Source organism: Coregonus clupeaformis, chromosome 16 (genome assembly GCF_020615455.1).
Source record: "Coregonus clupeaformis isolate EN_2021a chromosome 16, ASM2061545v1, whole genome shotgun sequence".
Taxonomy (NCBI): domain Eukaryota; kingdom Metazoa; phylum Chordata; class Actinopteri; order Salmoniformes; family Salmonidae; genus Coregonus; species Coregonus clupeaformis.
In genome coordinates this window covers 55647739-55664131 of record NC_059207.1, presented here as the reverse complement: position 1 = coordinate 55664131, position 16393 = coordinate 55647739, and the positions used below count along the sequence as shown (strand labels likewise).

Genomic DNA, 16393 nt, shown 5'->3' with positions numbered 1-16393 from the left:
AGAGTTAATGATTACCTCTCTCTTTTGGGAAAATATGATGTAAACCCCTCACACCATGTGACTCTTTAATCATGAATAACACAGAGAGAGAAGGAGAGAGAGCGAGAGAGAGAGAAAGAGAGAGAGAGAGAGAGAGAGAGAGAGAGAGAGAGAGAGAGAGAGAGAGAGAGAGAGAGAGAGAGAGAGAGAGAGAGAGAGAGAGGAAACACAGTCCAGATCTGATACGGACAGTAAAGAGGATACTTTTCTATAAGAGCAGATCAGAGAAGGGGACATATAAAGTAGATAACGTGATTTTTAGAGAAGATGTGCTGGCTCCCGATAGACGAGCCTCTGCCTCTACCCCGCGACTTGATGGTCTGTGCCCAAGGACCCTCACCATGCTCCGGGACCCAGTCACTCGCCTCTCGCCTCAGGAGGATCGGGGATGAGATGGATAAAAACTGGACGGTTGGATCTCGAGATAACAGATATAACGAGAGACTTAAATTGAATAGAAAAGCCCACTTTAAAGGCTTTGTATGCACAGCAATACAAATCACCGTCCTCATGGTCTTTCTCAGAAAGCGACACCTGTAGATGCAAGTCACTGCAACGGCAAAACCAGCAACAGGTAAGCTTCACAGGTGCCCATCACATGTTGGCTTGGCTATGAGTAATGCAAACCAACTTGGTCGCGAGTAAAGACGCTTTATTGTCGACCCTCCCAACAATGTTCAGCAGGTGAATTGCGAAAATGTGGTTATAGATATTTAATTATAGTTGGTGTGAGATTTAGTTTATTTACAATATAGTATTTATCATTGATGAGTATTTATTTATACAATTGGGTATTTATCTCAATGAGTATTTATCATTGAGTTATTCATAAGCAAAACTATGTTGGGCTATTCACTGAGGATTTTCTTCATCTAAATATGATCTAAATGTTTATTATGCGCTCAAAACAATTAATATTTATCCACTTTAGATGGTGCCTTCAGGATCCTGAGGAGAGAGAGAGCTGTCAGAATGTTTGCACTGAGAAAAAGGATGCCAGCCAGCCACAGCCAGACGAGGTTTAGTGTGCACGGAGGTCATGCCACAAAATCGGCGAGACTGTTAGGAAGAGGGTACATCTTCTTTGTACTTTGTTGGCTAAGGAAAATGTTGTGCTTCGGAATTCATGTGACATATCATTATGTCACAGAGATTAAGTAACATTTTCAGTTCTTATTTTATGGGTATAAGATGTAGTACTGCGTGAATACATGTTTAATTGCGTTATTTCCCAGTCTATTTTATTGTTTGACTCACTGCTTGGAATTCAGTAGGATTTAACAGACTTAAATTACGTTGGTATCATCAGTCTCACTTTCTGGCGGTTCTTCTGAGAATAGAACGGTGACGTCATCTTCCCTTGACAGTACCGAAGGAAAAACGTACTATAATGTCATACGTGGACGACCTCACACTTAAATTATTGATGCACTAATATACGATGTCAATGACCTAACTGAAAAAGCATGTTTGTACTTATTAGGCGCCCCATCTCTTGAGCATTCTTGAAATGGTGCTCTGTGGAGAAATTGCACTGTACTTTTTACATAAGCTTATGTAATAATTAGAGACCATGCAAAGTCTGGATTCTATCCTTACTAAAGATGAAAATCAATTTGTATAGGTTTTTTTCTGCAGTCATTTTTATTAGGTGAATAATGCTGTTAGTTGTATCAAATACTTGATAACTGAAAAAATAAGTAAACTCAACTGTTCTATTTTTTGGAACTTTTGAAATGGGATGGGGGGCTCAGCATTGTTAAGACAGATAATGTTTATAAAACCATGCAAGAAATCTTGTGCAAAAATAAGGGCATGCTATTCATGTTTACAGTACATAAGCTGTTTTTCTATATCGCAAAAAAACTGTAGTTTTCAATTGCAGTGCTGAATCTGTGTCTTTTATAAAGAATGTGTTCATTACATGCTATTTAAATTTGTATTACATTGTGAATTCTGTGCTCACTCTAGATAATAAAATTTTCGAAGTAAAAATGCTTTCATGCCATCATTATTATGCAAAAAGTAATGACAACATAAAACATTCAACAAATGCTGAACAATACTGCTTCAATCATGGTTTCACTGAAAAATCTGATACATACTGAAAGCACACAACTTGTGTTCGAGTTTCTCAAAAATGTTTTGGTAGGTCTGATGTCATCAAACATAAGCTGAATCTTTACTAGAAATCAGGTGAAATGTATAACAAATCAGTTGTTGAAGGAATGGTAACATTAGTGAGAGATCTATGAAATACATCAGCAAGTGAGCAATTGATGTACTGACATAAGCCACCCTGTACAAGAATACTGACCAATACCACACTGTGCTGTGCTGCATGGAGATAAGTTAATATTCTATTTCTTTGCAAGATATGGATGGCTGAGACAACTGTATGTACTGTAGAGTTTAGACTCCGTGTGGAGTCTAACGGGCAACACAGTAAGGGCATATTAAAATGAGTTATTCCTCCGTAATGTCCTCCAGTGTCCTGGAGGCATATGGCTGTCAATCCCAGCTACTAGATCTGGAAGTGGGCAGAGGTGGTGCCGTCCTTCCTGCAGTGCAGGTTCTCTATGACGGCAGAGCGGCAGAGTGGGCACGTTCACTCACGGTCTAACCCAAATACAGGCACTCCTCACAGAACACATGCTAGAGGGGAGAGACAAACACATGGGCTTTACCCATCTTTAGTAAGATGATTCAATCAAAGTGCAAGATTAGGCACAACCAATTGACAGTTGAAGGTTTACAACTGTAGCTAGTAATGTTACTTCAAATTGCTATAGGGCAGTGATGTGGGCTGATATTTTGCTCTGATACTTTTCTTTACAGAAAGTAATAATTTCTCACCTGAGAACTGCAGAGAATTGCCAAGGCCCTGCGTATGGCTGATACTCGTCCACAGAGGTCAAATGACTGAAAGATAAACACATTACACAGTCAAGGCACTAGAATCGGGTGCATTCGTGCAGGGCTGGAACAAAAGCCTGCCTCTGGACCAGATTGGTGACCACTATATAATATCCTGAAACATTACAAATTCTTCCCCGAATACAGATTCCTTTCATTATGATTCCCTTTCTGCTCGACTTAATGACTCAAAACCGCCCCCACATTCTCTCATTTTCTATTCTTTAACCACTCGTGATGGGCAGTCCCATTTTGCAATATTCTGAGGACACACCACTGTGAACAGCTCTGACTCAATTTCTCCAAGTTCTCATGATCTCAATCCATAATACCTTGAAAGCTGTACACACCCATTTACTATGAATTTCTTGCACATACACACGCAAATAAGGGGTTTTAAAACATTTTTTTCCTGATCTTTCTTATATCTCTCAGATATAGGACAGACATTTCAGAACAAACTTCCTGTAGATTTTTGGGGGTGGACTATATGTTGTTCCATGTAGTGAATCTGTTGTTCAATGAGTTAAACAAAATAATTGTTTTTGATACTCTGCAGAGTGGCAGAGTGGGCACGTTCACTCACGGTCTAATCCAAATACAGGCACTCCTCAAAGAACACATGCTAGGGGGGAGAGACAAACACATGGGCTTTACACTCATATTCACTTTGGTTTACTACAAGGAGTATGCATTGAGTATTGGTCAGTCATTCAATACAGTATTGATCAGTAAAGCCACAGAAATAAACAAAATAGTTATGGACAGTGACTTTAGCATCAAGCTACACCACACTAAGGCTCATACTGCTACAGTTAGCTTGTGGTTACCATGGCTAACACCAGCGAATGGTGTTATAGTCAAGTGGATAGTAGCAGAGCTTATGGTTTGATGTATGCACTCTCACATGGCAGAGAAGAGCTATGGGGTTTCTGAAGTCACCCTGACAAATAGCACACACATCCCCGGCCTCACTGCACTGCTGGCTGCTGGCCCTCACCATAACTCTGTGGGTGATAGAGCATCAGGTAGGTGGTCACAAAGAGAAAATGATGTGTTTATATTCCCATACCATACAGTAGGGATTATCAACTAGATTCAGCCGCAGGACGATTTTTTCTTGAGCGGATGGTCGGAGGGCCAGAACATAATTACAAATAATTTGAAAACTGCAAATTGACTGCAAGAAGCCAGATATAATATTTGACTAAAACATAATAATTTCAAACCTTGCTTACATTTGTATATGATCACGTGTCTCTCTATTATGGAAATACTTGGGAACAGATATCCAAAATAGTAATAACTTGGAGCTGATTTCCTGGTGTTTTTACAGTTTTTCATGTCCCTCCCAAAATAATATATATATACAGTACCAGTCAAACGTTTGGACACACCTACTCATTCAAGGGTTTTTCTATATTTTTACTATTTTCTACATTGTAGAATAATAGTGAAGACATCAAAACTATGAAATAACACATATGGAATCATGTAGTAAACAAAAATGTGCTAAACAAATCTAAGTATATTTTATATTTGAGAATCTTCAAATAGCCACCCTTTGCCTTAATGACAGCTTTAAACACGCTTGGCATTCTCTCAACCAGCTTCACCTGGAATGCTTTTCCAACAGTCTTGAAGGAGTTCCCACATATCCTGAGCACTTGTTGGCTGCTTTTCGTTCACTCTGCGGTCGGACTCATCCCAAACCATCTCAATTGGGTTGAGGTTGGGGGATTGTGGAGGCCAGGTCATCTGATGCAGTACTCCATCACTCTCCTTCTTGGTATAATAGCCCTTACACAGCCTGGAGGTGTGTTGGGTCATTGTCCTGTTGAAAAACAAAATGATAGTCCTACTAAGAGCAAACCAGATGGGATGGCGTATCGCTGCAGAATGCTGTGGTAGCCATGCTGGTTAAGTGTGCCTTGAATTCTAAATAAATCACAGACAGTGTCACCAGCAAAGCACCCCCACAACATCACACCTCCTCCTCCATGCTTTACGGTGGGAAATACACATGTGGAGATCATCCGTTTACCCACACCGTGTCTCACAAACACACAGCGGTTGGAACCAAAAATCTCAAATTTGGAATCCAGACCAAAGGACACATTTCCACCGGTCTACTGTTGATTTCTCGTGTTTCTAGGCCCAAGCAGGTCTCTTCTTTTTATTGGTGTCCTTTAGTAGTGGTTTCTTTGCAGCAATTCGACCATGAAGGCCTGATTCACACAGTCCCCTCTGAACAGTTGATGTTGAGATGCGTGTTACTTGAACTCTGTGAAGCATTTATTTGGGCTGCAATTTCTGATGCTGGTAACTCTAATGAACTTATCCTCTGCAACAGAGTTAACTCTGGGCCTTCCATTCCTGTCGCAGTCCTCATGAGAGACAGTTTCATCATAGCACTTGATGGTTTTTGCGACTGCACTTGAAGAAAAATGTCGGTATTGACTGACCTTCATGACTTAAAGTAATGATGGACTGTCGTTTCTCTTTGCTTATTTGAGCTGTTCTTGCCATAATTTGGACTTGGTCTTTTACCAAATAGGGCTATCTTATGTATACTCCCGCTACCTTGTCACAACACAACTGATTGGCTCAAACGCATTAAGAAGGAAAGAAATTCCACAAATTAACTTTTAAGAAGGCACACCTGTTAATTGAAATGCATTCCAGGTGACTACCTCATGAAGCTGGTTGAGAGAATGCCAAGAGTGTGCAAAGCTGTCATCAAGGCAAAGGGTGGCTATTTGAAGAATCTCAAATATAAGAGATATTTTGATTTGTTTAACACTTTTTTGGTTACTACATGATTCCATATGTGTTATTTCATAGTTTTGATGTCTTCACTATTATTCTAAAAAGTAGAAAGAAAAACCCTGGAATGAGTAGGTGTGTCCAAACTTTTGACTGGTACTGTATATCCTTTTTTTTTTGCTCAGAAAACTTGGGGGGCCAAATAAAACACCCGCAGGCCACCAGTTGAGGAACCCTGCCTTACAGGATCACCTCACTGTACACAGTATCTTTATTCTGATGTTGTGCATTTTAATACTGTATATGTAGTAAGATGATTCAATCAAAGTGCAAGATCAGGCACAACCAATTGACAGTTGAAGGTTTACAACTGTAGCTAGTAATGTTACTTCAAATTGCTATAGGGCAGTGATGTGGGCTGATATTTTGCTCTGATACTTTTCTTTACAGAAAGTAATAATTTCTCACCTGAGAACTGCAGAGAATTGCCAAGGCCCTGCGTATGGCTGATACTCGTCCACAGAGGTCAAATGACTGAAAGATAAACACATTACACAGTCAAGGCACTAGAATTGGGTGCATTCGTGCAGGGCTGGAACAAAAGCCTGCCTCTGGACCAGATTGGTGACCACTATATAATATCCTGAAACATTACAAATTCTTCCCCGAATACAGATTCCTTTCATTATGATTCCCTTTCTGCTCGACTTAATGACTCAAAACCGCCCCCACTTTCTCTCATTTTCTATTCTTTAACCACTAGTGATGGGCAGTCCCATTTTGCAATAATCTGAGGACACACCACTGTGAACAGCTCTGACTCAATTTCTCCAAATTCTCATGATCTCAATCCATAATACCTTGAAAGCTGTACACACCCATTTACTATGAATTTCTTGCACATACACACACAAATAAGTGGTTTAAAAAAATCTCTCAGATATAGGACAGACACTTCAGAACAAACTTCCTGTAGATTTTTGGGGGTGGACTATACAGTGGGGAAAAAAAGTATTTAGTCAGCCACCAATTGTGCAAGTTCTCCCACTTAAAAAGATGAGAGAGGCCTGTAATTTTCATCATAGGTACACGTCAACTATGACAGACAAATTGAGAAAAAGAAAACCAGAAAATCACATTGTAGGATTTTTAATGAATTTATTTGCAAATTATGGTGGAAAATAAGTATTTGGTCACCTACAAACAAGCAAGATTTCTGGCTCTCACAGACCTGTAACTTCTTCTTTAAGAGGCTCCTCTGTCCTCCACTCGTTACCTGTATTAATGGCACCTGTTTGAACTTGTTATCAGTATAAAAGACACCTGTCCACAACCTCAAACAGTCACACTCCAAACTCCACTATGGCCAAGACCAAAAGAGCTGTCAAAGGACACCAGAAACAAAATTGTAGTCCTGCACCAGGCTGGGAAGACTGAATCTGCAATAGGTAAGCAGCTTGGTTTGAAGAAATCAACTGTGGGAGCAATTATTAGGAAATGGAAGACACTGATAATCTCCCTCGATCTGGGGCTCCACGCAAGATCTCACCCCGTGGGGTCAAAATGATCACAAGAACGGTGAGCAAAAATCCCAGAACCACACGGGGGACCTAGTGAATGACCTGCAGAGAGCTGGGACCAAAGTAACAAAGCCTACCATCAGTAACACACTACGCCGCCAGGGACTCAAATCCTGCAGTGCCAGACGTGTCCCCCTGCTTAAGCCAGTACATGTCCAGGCCCGTCTGAAGTTTGCTAGAGTGCATTTGGATGATCCAGAAGAGGATTGGGAGAATGTCATATGGTCAGATGAAACCAAAATATAACTTTTTGGTAAAAACTCAACTTGTTGTGTTTGGAGGACAAAGAATGCTGAGTTGCATCCAAAGAACACCATACCTACTGTGAAGCATGGGGGTGGAAACATCATGCTTTGGGGCTGTTTTCTGCAAAGGGACCAGGACGACTGATCCGTGTAAAGGAAAGAATGAATGGGGCCATGTATCGTGAGATTTTGAGTGTAAACCTCCTTCCATCAGCAAGGGCATTGAAGATGAAATGTGCTGGGTCTTTCAGCATGACAATGATCCCAAACACACCGCCCGGGCAACGAAGGAGTGGCTTCGTAAGAAGCATTTCAAGGTCCTGGAGTGGCCTAGCCAGTCTCCAGATCTCAACCCCATAGAAAATCTTTGGAGGGAGTTGAAAGTCCGTGTTGCCCAGCAACAGCCCCAAAACATCACTGCTCTAGAGGAGATCTGCATGGAGGAATGGGCCAAAATACCAGCAACAGTGTGTGAAAACCTTGTGAAGACTTACAGAAAACGTTTGACCTGTGTCATTGCCAACAAAGGGTATATAACAAAGTATTGAGAAACTTTTGTTATTGACCAAATACTTATTTTCCACCATAATTTGCAAATAAATTCATTAAAAATCCTACAATGTGATTTTCTGGATTTTTTTTCTCATTTTGTCTGTCATAGTTGACGTGTACCTATGATGAAAATTACAGGCCTCTCTCATCTTTTTAAGTGGGAGAACTTGCACAATTGGTGGCTGACTAAATACTTTTTTTCCCCACTGTATGTTGTTCCATGTAGTTAATCTGTTGTTCAATGAGTTAAACAAAATAATAGTTTTTGATACTTCAAGGGGTCTTAAAATTCCAAATCAAATGTGCTGCTCTTAACCCATAAGAGTCTAAGCCCCGCTCCCCGGCTTTGACAGACTCTTATGGGTTAAGAGCAGCACACAGTAAGAGCTTTAAAGCAGCACGCTCCAGCCTAAGCATGGCCCCTGGCCTGGGCTCCACAGGCCGCAGCTTCACAGCAGTACAGGTAATTTCCCCACACAGCTCAACCCTAGGCCTGGCCAACCTGCGGGGGCAGCCATCTTTTCTTTACGAGTCCTCCTCCTCGTTCTTCAGTGGGTGCCACAGGGAGAAAACAAGACTTCAAAATAAAGAGTTCCTCATGCTGCAGCAAAGTGAATTGGGAGGTGTGTGTGTCCAAACAGAAGGCTAAACACTAACAGGAAATTGATTCCCGTGGCACTGCGGCATCACAGTGTGTATAATGGATCTGTGGATATCACCTGACAGAGATTAATCACTCTGTGTTGTAGACCCTGTAGCAGAGAGACTGGGGGTGGGAGACCTCCGCAAGCAGGCAATTCATCTTTCCTCATTGTCCCTTCCTGCCCCTAGTCCTGGCTACACACACACGACCACTTGATGTGTCAAACTAAAACTGGACTCCAGACAGAAACGTTGAGCCACAGCAGCAGTTCCAAAGCATTCTGTCTTGCTTCAGGTGGATGCATGGCTATTAGAAAATACATTTCCATGGAGTGGGAGTGCACCGACAGTGCCAAAAATGTAGCCAACGAGCTATGTTAAAATAACGGTAGAGCAAAGTAAATCAAATACATTTACAACCCACCACAGTATACAGTAAATCAATGCACAAGAGTCTGGCCTGTCTTTTTCTGTAGGCCTCCACTTGTGCCGACTTGCATGTTTGTGCTTGTGAGATCATTAAATCCTTCCCTAGATGGAAGCAAAAGCAAAAGCACGAAGCTGGCTGATGTGTGGCCATGACTTCATCGGCTGAAAGTGGGCCACTTGGGCCTGTTTCAGGACAAGGTTTGGTTGGGGCAGAGGGTGGTGGGTGAGGTGGGGGTTGGTTTAGTGATAGCGTGGCGCGGGTATCCCCAGCAGCCGAGGAGGAGTGGGAGCACACACAGCAGTAATGGTTCAGCTCCAGGGAGGGATGACCTCACCTATGCACTCCCCCAGGGAGAAATGAGCTCAGTGGCAGCAGCCTCACTCTCTGATTGGCCTGTTTATCAGCCGAGTCAAAAGGCACTCTGTGACCCCCACAGGCAAAACCTCCACGCAGATAGAACACCAAAAGATAGACAGACAATGACAAACACACACTCTTTCTGTGACCACAACATGTTATAAACAACACTTCCACGTGGCTAAGACACCAAGATAAACACACGCACATACACATACACACGCTCCCACATTGTGACCCCCAGTGAAACTTTAATGAATATAAAACACACACAAGCTGTGACCCTCTGGACACCAGACAAGCCTTCATTAATATAAAACACACTAACACAGGCTCTTACTATGGATTTGAAGGCCCGGAGGATCTTGGGAAGAAACAGGGTGAAGCATTTCAGGCTGATGGTGAAGTACTTCAGAACAAAGTCAGTGATCCCCACCGCCCAGATCAAAGAAGTCAAAGCTGTTGATGTTGGGCTTTGCAAACATCAGGCTGAGGTGGGAAAAAAACAGCAGAGATGAGACATGAGACTTCAGTTTTGTAACGGTTGAGGTTTGATCACGGATAGACATGATACATTATGTCCAATCTCTATTGGTTACAAGGGAAACTTTCATTGATCAACAGAAGATGGAGTAACAAAAATTAACAACGTAACTCAAATTTCATTAAAAAAAACTAAATGTGATAACAGGTGAAATGATAAATAAACACAAAATCAATACTCACAGGACACGTAGTCACATGGTAACATATGCCTAAAGACAATGAAAATCATATTAGAACATAAAGGACAGAATAAATTCCCACACACATGCTGTGTGTTAACCAATAGGCCTAAACATTAAAGTGGTTGACAATGTAACATTTTTATAGTGCATTACCATATGAAGATACAACCAAAGAAACATGGTTTAACCTGTTGTACAACTCCTCAGCACTGAATGTGTAGTAGAGATACACTCTGTTTCCAGATAGGAGCATGATCATCCACAGAGCTACAACCACAGACCTCTCCTCCTGATATGCAGACAGACAAATAGTAAATAATCAAATGCTTTACTAATCACTAATGTACGTATATTCTCACGAGCTGAGCCAGAACCAATTCCCAAGCTAGCTATTTGTCACGGTTTCGGCCGAGGCTGCCTCTCTCCCTTGTTCGGGCAGGTTTCGGCGTTCGTCGTCTCCGGAATTCTAGCTGCCACCGCTGTATGTTTCATGTTCGTTTGCTTTTGTCTGTTTGTTTCCACACCGGTTTCTGTTTTGGCGTAATTAGTGTCCTATAAGTTTCTCGTTGTGTTTGTCTAGTGTTGTGTGTAATTATTTTCCGTCAGTTGTGTGTATTGCTCGGTTGAGCTTCTCTCCACTACACTGGAGTATTATCGCACCTGTTTGTGCGCGGTTACATTTTGTCGCACCTGTTTGTGCGCGGTTACATTTTGCCGCACCTGTTTGTGCGCTGTTTCTTTTCACCGTTGTGCGTAATTTTCGCCTTCGGGCCAAGTTGTCCTTTTTGCCTATGTATGGGCAGTAATACAAGAGATTGGAATATCGTTCTGAGTCCTGCGTTTGATTCCACCATTCCACCTACAGCACGCCCTGACAGAATTACACACCATCTATGGAATCAGCAGGAGCCGAAGCAGCCCAGACGAGACTGGAGGCCCAGGTTCGGGACCAACAAGATCAGCTCCTGCAGATGGGGACCGCCCTGCAGGAGGTGATTTCCACCCTCCGAGGCTGGGGGTACGCCTCCACCGCCTCCCGCCCTGCCAGCACCATCGGCCAGCCCGCCCATTCCAGCGCCGGAACCTCGAGGAGTCCGACTATCTCTCCCGAGGGCCTACGACGGAACCGCGGCTGGGTGTCAGGGATTCCTACTCCAGGTGGAGCTATACCTGGCCACAGTGCACCCGGCACCTTCAGGGCATGAGAGCGTGTCCGCCCTGATCTCCTGCCTGGCCGGAAAAGCGTTGGAGTGGGCCAACGCGGGTGGAGGAAGATCGACGCCACGACGATTACTTACAACGAGTTCTCCCGCCGCTTCAGGGCGGTGTTTGACCATCCCCCGGAGGCGGCGGGGGAGCGTCTGGTCTTCCTCCGGCAGGGGAGGAGAAGTGCCCAGGAATTCGCGCTCGAATTCCGTTACTCTAGCGGCAGATGCAGGGGTGGAATGATCGGGCCCTCATCGATCTATACAGATGTAGCCTACGAGAGGGCGTCCGTCGGGAGCTGGCTTGTAGGGACACCAGCCTCTCTTTCGACCAGCTGGTTGACATGTCCATCAGGCTGGATAACCTACTGGCTACCCGCGGGACGTCCTGCGGAGGGTCCGTCCATTTCACCCTCCAGCGCCTCCGAGCCGTGTCCTATGGAGCTCGGGGCGCTGGCGCTAGAGAGAGGAGGAGTCGGCAGGCTAGGGGGTCCATCCACTGCACCAACTGTGGTCGGGGAGGACACACCGCGGCTAGGTGCTGGGGATGGCCTCCTAGGGGGAGATGACGACAGGTCCCGCACTGGGGATTCCCTCCAGGTGAGTAGGCGCCCCACTCACCCAGAGCTCACTGTTGCCCATTTTTGTATGCCTGTCACGTTTTCCACAGGTAGCACCTCATTCCCAGCATAAGGCGCTGGTAGATTCAGGCGCGGCTGGGAATTTTATTGATAAAAAGTTTTGTTTGGCGTTAGGGATTCCCCTCATTCCTGTTGATGTTCCTTTTCCCGTTCACGCCCTAGATAGTCGTCCGTTGGGTACGGGCTTAATCAGGGAGGTCACGGCGCCACTTAGGATGTGTGCGCAGGGGGATCATCAGGAGATGATTCAGCTGTTCCTGATTGACTCTCCTGCGTATCCGGTGGTGCTGGGCATGCCCTGGTTGAGTACCCATAACCCAGCTATTTCGTGGCAGGAGAGGGCTCTGATGGAGTGGTCTGCTCAGTGTGTGGGTAGATGTTTGGGCGTTTCCGTAGGGGCTACCTCGGTGGAGAGTCCAAACCAGGTGCCCGCATTGCACGTTCCACCTGAGTATGGGGATTTGGCTATTGCGTTTAGTAAAGGCGAGGCGACGCGGTTGCCACCCCATAGGCAGGAGATTGTGCGATAGACCTCCAGGCAGGAGCTGCGCTCCCACGGAGCCATGTGTATCCTCTGTCTCAGGAGGAGAAGAAAGCTATGGAGATTTACATAGACGAATCGCTGAGACAAGGATACATACGGCCTTCCACTTCCCCTGCGTCCTCGAGTTTCTTTTTCGTGAAGAGAAAAGGATGGTGGTTTGCGCCCGTGCATCGATTACCGTGGTCTCAATCAGATTACGGTGAAGTATAGTTATCCACTCCCGCTGATTGCGACCATGACTGAGTCGTTGCATGGGGCGCGTTTCTTCATGAAATTAGATCTCAGGAGCGCGTACAACTGGTGCGCATCAGGAGGGGTGATGAATGGAAAACAGCCTTTAGTACCACCTCGGGCCATTACGAGTATCTGGTCATGCCATACGGGTTGATGAACGCTCCGTCAGTTTTCCAATCATTCGTGGATGAGATCTTCAGGGACATGCAGGGGCAGGGGGTGGTGGTGTACATTGATGACATTCTCGTGTACTCACCTACCCGTGTCGAGCATGTGGCCCTGGTGCGTAGAGTGTTGCGGAGGCTGGTGGAGCACGACCTGTATGTGAAGGCAGAGAAGTGTCTGTTTTTCCAGGAGTCGGTCTCCTTTTTGGGTTATCAGTTGTCTGCGTCAGGGGTGAAGATGGAGGTAGACCGGGTGTCGGCCGTGCGTAATTGGCAAACACCAACCACTGTGAAGGAGGTGCAGCAGTTTTTGGGGTTTGCAAATTACTACAGGAGGTTTATCCGGGGTTTTGGACAGGTGGCAGCTCCCATCACGTCTCTGTTGAAGGGGGTCCGGTGCGTCTGCAGTGGTCGGCCGAGGCGGACAGGGCGTTTGGGAGGCTGAAGGACCTGTTTACCTCGGCCCCGGTGCTGGCGCATCCGGATCCCTCTTTGCCGTTCCAGGTAGAGGTGGACGCGTCGGAGGCCGGTTTAGGAGCCGTGCTTTCACAACGGTCTGGCGCGCCACCTAAACTCCGCCCCTGTGCTTTTTATTCTAAGAAGCTCAGTCCCGGCGGAGCGGAACTATGACGTAGGGGACAGGGAGCTGTTAGCCGTGGTACAGGCTCTAAAGGTGTGGAGGCACTGGCTTGAGGGGCTCAACACCCTTTCCTCATTTTGACGGACCACCGTAACCTGGAGTACATCCGGGCGGCGAGAGGCTGAACCCTCGCCAGGCAAGATGGAGTATGTTCTTGACCAGGTTTACTTTTAAGATCACGTACATCCCTGGGTCACAGAATGGCAAGGCAGATGCGCTGTCTCGGCGGTATGACACGGAGGAGAGGTCCGTGGAGCCCACTCCCATACTGCCTGAGTCGTGTCTGGTGGCACCGGTAGTGTGGGAGGTCGATGCTGAACTCGAGCGGGCGTCAGCGCACCGACCCTAGTCCACCACAGTGACCGGAGGGTCGGAGGTACGTTCCGCTCGAGGTTCGGGATCGATTGATCTATTGGGCTCACACGTCACCCTCCTCTGGACATCCGGGTATCGGCCGGACAGTGCACTGTCTTAGTGCCAAGTACTGGTGGCCCACGTTGGCAAGGGATGTGAGGTTTATGTTTCCTCCTGCTCGGTGTGCGCCCAGTGTAAGGCGCCTGGACATCTACCTAGGGTAAGTTGCTACCCCTGCCCGTTCCACAACGACCATGGTCCCACCTCTCCGTGGACTTTATAACAGACCTTCCCCTCTCCCAAGGGAATACTACCATCCTGGTCGTTGTGGACCGGTTCTCTAAGGCCTGTCGTTTGCTCCCCATGCCGGGTCTTCCTACTGCCCTACAAACTGCCGAGGCACTGTTTACCCATGTGTTCCGGCACTATGGGGTACCCGAGGACATTGTGGCTGATCGGGGTCCCCAATTCACCTCCAGAGTCTGGAGAGCGTTTATGGAGCGGTTGGGGGTCTCGGTGAGCCTCACCTCGGGTTACCACCCGGAGAGTAATGGGCAGGTGGAACGCGTAAACCAGGATGTGGGTAGGTTTCTCAGAACATACTGCCAGGACCGGCCGGAGGAGTGGTCAAGGTGCGTTCCCTGGGCCGAGATGGCCCAGAATTCCCCTACGCCATTCCTCCACTAACCTAACTCCATTTCAATGTGTGTTAGGTTACCAGCCGGTTCTGGCACCCCTGGCAGCAGAGCCAGATCGAGGCTCCTGCGGTGGATGAGTGGGCGCGGCGCTCGGAGGAGACTTGGAACGCTGCACGCGTCCACCTGCAGCGGGCCCTCCGACGTCAGAAGGCGCGCTGATCTCCACCGCAGTGAGGCACCGGTGTACGCACCTGGTGATCGAGTCTGGCTCTCTACCAGAAACCTGCCCCTCCGCCTGCCCTGTCGGAAGCTGGGTCGGCGGTTTGTAGAAGCCATTTAAAGTCCTGAGAAGGTTGAACGAGGTATGTTATAGATTACAGCTACCTGTGGAGTATAAGTGTATTAACCCCTCGTTCCATGTGTCCCTTCTCAGGCCGGTGGTAGCGGGCCCACTCCAAGAAAATGAGATCTTGGAGACTCCTCCGCCCCGTTGGACATCGAGGGGGCACCGGCGTACTCGTGAGATCCATCTTGGATTCGAGACGTCGGATGGGGGGTCTCCAGTATCTAGTGGAGTGGGAGGGGTACGGTCCGGAGGAGCGGTGCTGGGTGCCGAGGAGAGCGTTTTGGACCCGTCGCTCTGACGGAATTCCATCGGGGCATCCGACGCGCCCTGCTCCGCGTCCTCCTGGTCGTCCCCGAGGCCGGAGTCGGCGCACGTCTGGAGCCGCGCGTCAAGGGGGGTACTGTCACGGTTTCGGCCGAGGCTGCCTCTCTCCCTTGTTCGGGCAGGTTTCGGCGTTCGTCGTCTCCGAATTCTAGCTGCCACCGCTGTATGTTTCATGTTCGTTTGCTTTTGTCTGTTTGTTTCCACACCTGTTTCTGTTTTGGCGTAATTAGTGTCCTATAAGTTTCTCGTTGTGTTTGTCTAGTGTTGTGTGTAATTATTTTCCGTCAGTTGTGTGTATTGCTCGGTTGAGCTTCTCTCCACTACACTGGAGTATTATCGCACCTGTTTGTGCGCGGTTACATTTTGTCGCACCTGTTTGTGCGCGGTTACATTTTGCCGCACCTGTTTGTGCGCTGTTTCTTTTCGCCGTTGTGCGTAATTTTCGCCTTCGGGCCAAGTTGTCCTTTTTGCCTATGTATGGGCAGTAATACAAGAGATTGGAATATCGTTCTGAGTCCTGCGTTTGATTCCACCATTACACCTACAGCACGCCCTGACACTATTTACGTAGACTCTTTAACACTCAGGGAATATGCTCAAATGTTTATAAATGTATAAACCTTATGGTCTCAGATCAAAGTTGTATAAAATGCGAGGATCCAAATGTTCCTTATTCCACTTATTCCACAAAACAACCAACTCCATTACTATACAATTACAAAGCAACTACTAAAGTATTGGGCCAAGAAGATGGTATAGTATGAAAACTCTGTCACTAGGCAACAAAAACATTTTACTCAGAGTAGTAATTAGTGTTACTACATAGGTATAAGAGCCACTTTTGTTTATTTGTAATCTAAAACCAGTCTTACCCAGCTTGTGCTGAAAACACACTTTAGGCAGCAGGATCAGGAGGAATGGGAACCCCCTCTGCAGCCAGGTGACTACAGACTTAAGCTCTGATAGGGCTGGTGCTCTGTAGCTCAATTGGTAGAGCATGGCGCTTGTAACGCCAGGGTAGTGGGTTCGATCCCCGGGACCACCCATA

At 46.3% G+C, this 16393-nt stretch overlaps 1 long non-coding RNA gene across 1 annotated transcript; it reads right to left on the bottom strand.

The window, feature by feature from the left end:
- Positions 1 to 1660: 1660 nt before the first annotated feature.
- Positions 1661 to 16390, bottom strand: LOC121585218. Its single transcript, XR_006003820.2, has 6 exons — positions 16218 to 16390; positions 9868 to 10016; positions 6190 to 6255; positions 3542 to 3580; positions 2896 to 2961; positions 1661 to 2694 (listed from the first exon to the last, which is right to left on the bottom strand). It is a non-coding gene; the product is annotated as an uncharacterized LOC121585218 (long non-coding RNA).
- Between the last annotated feature and the right edge of the window lie 3 nt (positions 16391 to 16393).